This window comes from Colobus angolensis, unplaced genomic scaffold, assembly GCF_000951035.1.
Source record: "Colobus angolensis palliatus isolate OR3802 unplaced genomic scaffold, Cang.pa_1.0 Scaffold49, whole genome shotgun sequence".
Lineage (NCBI taxonomy): Eukaryota > Metazoa > Chordata > Mammalia > Primates > Cercopithecidae > Colobus > Colobus angolensis.
Window position 1 is genome coordinate 9,180,547 of NW_012118376.1, and position 4,130 is coordinate 9,184,676.

The window sequence follows — 4,130 nt, forward strand, 5'->3', positions numbered from 1 at the left end:
TTTTTATATATTTATTATTTAGAGATAGGGTCTTACTTTGTTGTCCAGGCTGATCTTGAACTCCTGGGCTCAAGCAAGCATCCTGCCTCAGCCTCCTGCCATCCCACCTCAGCCTGTGAGTAGTTAGGACTATAGGCATGTGCCACTGTACCCAGCAAAGGAGCAGTTTTAAGTAAATGAATTACATAAATGTAAAATAATGAAATTTCTAGTTAGTGGAATTCAACCCTTTAGGGGAACCTACACTACTTAAGCTTATCTCACATAACCCCTCATAGGCCAACATATGGTGGAGTTTACAGGTAATATCTTATAACAAGGAATAAGAAAGTCAGTAAATGTAAATGAGGGTAGTTTTCTCAGTATCTTCACACTTGTTTATCTTAATTCTTCAATAGTTACAATAAGTTAAAAATATACCTATAAAATGTGTTGAAATTGCCTGAATTAAAGCAAGAGAAGCACAGAGGATCTGGTTTTAAAAAAAAAAAAAGGGGGGGGTGGGAATCAGAGAAAAACAGAACCCTTTCAGAATCTTCTCCCATTCATTTCAAATAAATGCTAAGGATTAAGGCAATCCAAAAAATATTTACTGACTAGATGAATAGATAAATGAATGAATGAAAGAAAAGATGGTTGATGAGGAAACATAGGAAGGGTTATTATTTTCACAGTCTCTGCAAATGGAAGCATGGGAGAATCTTCTAAAGGATAGGAGAGAATAAAGGCAGGACAAAATTTAGCCCATATAAACTCACTAGAAATTCAGAGACATCTTCTGTTGAGTCACCTACCTTTTAAAATAGGGGTAATAAAGGCCAGGTGTGTGGCTCACGCCTGTAATCCCAGCACTTTGGGAAGCCAAGGCAGGCAGATCACCTGAGATCAGGAGTTCCAGACCAGCCTAGGCAACATGGCGTAAACCCTGTGTCTACTAAAAATACAAAAATTAGGGCCGGGCGCGGTGGCTCAAGCCTGTAATCCCAGCTACTCCGGAGGCTGAGGCAGGAGAATGGCGTAAACCCGGGAGGCGGAGCTTGCAGTGAGCTGAGATCCGGCCACTGCACTCCAGTCCGGGCAACAGAGCGAGACTCTGCCTCAAAAAAAAAAAAATTAGTCAGGCGTGCTGGTGTATGCCTGTAATCCCAGCTACTAAGGAGGTTGAAGCACAAGAATTGCTTGAACCCGGGAGGGGAGGCTGCAGTGTGCCAAGATAGCACCACTGTACTCCAGCCTGGGAGACAGAGCAAGACCCTGTCTCAAAAAGTAAAATAAAATAGAGGTAATAATTTTTTTTTTTTTTTTGAGACAAAGTCTTGCCCTGTCACCCAGGCTGGAGTGCAGTGGCATGATCTCAGCTCACTCCAGCCTCCGCCTCCGGGTTCAAGCAGTTCTCCGCTTCAGCCTCCCGAGTAGCTGGGACTATAGGAGCCCACCACCATGCCTGGCTAATATTTTTATATTTTTTAGTAGAGACAGGGTTTCAACATGTTGCCCAGGCTGGTCTCGAACTCCTGACCTCAGGTTATCTGCCTGCCTCGGCCTCCCGAAGTGCTGGGATTACAGGTGTGAGCCACCGTGCCCGGTCATGAGTTAATTTCTACTTGCATGCTACATAGGGCACTACTTTGATCTAAGCTCCAATAGTCTTAACTGATTTTTAAATGAGAAATATTGCCTATAATAAAATATTCATTTGTAAATATTTACGTACACAATTTTAAAAGAAATCTAAATAAAATACAACTTACCATTGGGTTTAGGATTGTCTCTTCTGTCAGGAAACCTTATTAATGGAGTGTGTGGTTTGACTACCTAAAGGAAAAATAATATGCATGAAAAACAATCTCATTAACTAAAAGAAATGATCTTCTAAACCTCATAAATAGATACTTTTGTTAAACTTACTATTTGACAGCAACTTTAAATTATACTCTTCCCCAACCAGGAAAGCTGGTCTATGAATTATTAACTTGTGTATCTGGTAAACACAACTTTGTACTTTATATATAATCACAAGACTTTCATTGTACTATCGAAGGTGTACTTCAAAGCAATCCAGTGGAGGAGATGATGTGGATTTTATGTTGCATGACTTATAGACTGGTAAGAATTGAAAGCTGGCTGAGCACAGTGGCTTATGCCTGTAATCCCAACACTTTGAGAGGACCAGGCGGGCAGACTGCATGAGGTCACGAATTCAAGACCAGCCTAGCCAAGATGGTGAAACCCCATCTCTACTAAAAAAATTTAAAAAATTAGCAGGGCGTGGTGGTGGGTGCCTGTAATCCCAGCTACTCAGGAGGCTGAAGCAGAGAATTGCTTGAACCCAGGAGGCAGAAGTTGCTGTGAGCCAAGATCGAGCCACTGCACTCCAGCCTGGGTGACAGAGTGAGGCTCTGTCTCAAAACAAACAAACAAACAAAAACTTCTCTATTAGCTGTTTCTTCACTTTTACTTTCATAGCCAAGCTTCTTAAGAGAATGTTCTATCTGTCCTATTGTCACTCCCCTATTTACAAGTTTGAAAACTGGCTGGGATCAGTGGCTCATGCCTGTAATCCCAGCACTTTGGGAGGCTGAGGCAGGAGGATGGCTTTAGCCCAGGAGTTTGAGACCAGCCTGAGCAAGAAGGTGAGACTCCCTCTCCACAACTTAAAATAAAAAAAAAAGAAGTAGGCCAGGTGCGGTGGCTCAAGCCTGTAATCCCAGCACTTTGGGAGGCGGAGACAGGTGGATCACGAGGTCAGGAGATCGAGACCATCCTGGCTAACACGGTGAAACCCCGTCTCTACTAAAAAATACAAAAAACTAGCCGGGTGAGATGGCGGGCGCCTGTAGTCCCAGCTACTTGGGAGGCTGAGGCAGGAGAATGGTGTGAACCCGGGAGGCGGAGCTTGCAGTGAGCTGAGATTCGGCCACTGTACTCCAGCCTGGGCGACAGAGCCAGACTCCGTCTCAAAAAAAAAAAAAAAAAAAGAAGTTTGAAAAATGTTCCACAGCTTTCAGGATAAAGTTCAAACTCTTATTTGGCACTCACAACACCCATCGTGATCTGGCCTCTCCTTACTTTGCCAGCCTTTCTCCCCAACTCTCTTATGTACCTGTTGCTCCAGGTATTCTGAAGTACTTTTCCTTTCCCCAATTCATCCTGCTATTTATCCCCATTCCATCTAGAGCTTATGTCCTCTGTCATGAAATCTCCCTCCCTCCCATCCCATTCCACTTCCATGCCTATCCTTCTGACTGCTTATCCCTTACAACAGCTCACATGTCACTCTTCTCTAAGAACCTTTCCCAAATTCCAAAGTCTGAGTTAAAAACTCCTCCTCATGTTTTCAGAGGACAGATAAGTTAGCCAATGATTATAGGAGAGTGCTAAGCTCCTGGACAGTCAATTAAGACAGAAAATTAAGCACTTCTGCAGCAGCATTCCTGTTACATGGTAAATGTCCAAGAAACAGTTGCCAAATAAGTGAATAAACCTTTTGTAAGTTAGGTCTAACTGTATAGGCATGTAAATATGTATTATATACTTATACAAATGTACATACACTGCAGAGAAAGAATCATTTGCAACACTGCTTTTATATACTTAAAAACATAATTTAATATGGCCTTATAGGCCAGGCACGGTGTCTCACACCTGTAATCCCAGCACTTTGGAAGGCCAAAGCGGGCGGATCACTTGAGGTCAGGAGTTCAGGATCAACCTGGTCAACATGGTGAAACCCTGTCTCTACTAAAAATACAAAAGTTAGCTGGGTATGATGGTGCACGCTTGTAATCCCAGCTATTCAGGAGGCTGGGGCATGAGAAATCACTTGAACCCAGGAGGTGGAGGTTGCAGTGAGCCAAGATTGTGCCACTGCACTCCAGCCTGGGTGATAGAGCAAGACTTCATCTTAAAGAAAAACAACAATAATAATAATATGGTCTTATAAATTAAATTCCCACTCTGTTTGGTATCCCTACTTTTTAACAACAAAAAAAATTATTTTGAGATAGGGTCTTGCTCTGTCACCCAGGCTGCAGTGCAGTGGTGTGATCACAGCTCATTACAGCCTCAACCTCCCAGGCCCAAGTGATCCTCCCACCTCAGCCTCCAAAGTAACTGGGACTACAAGTGTG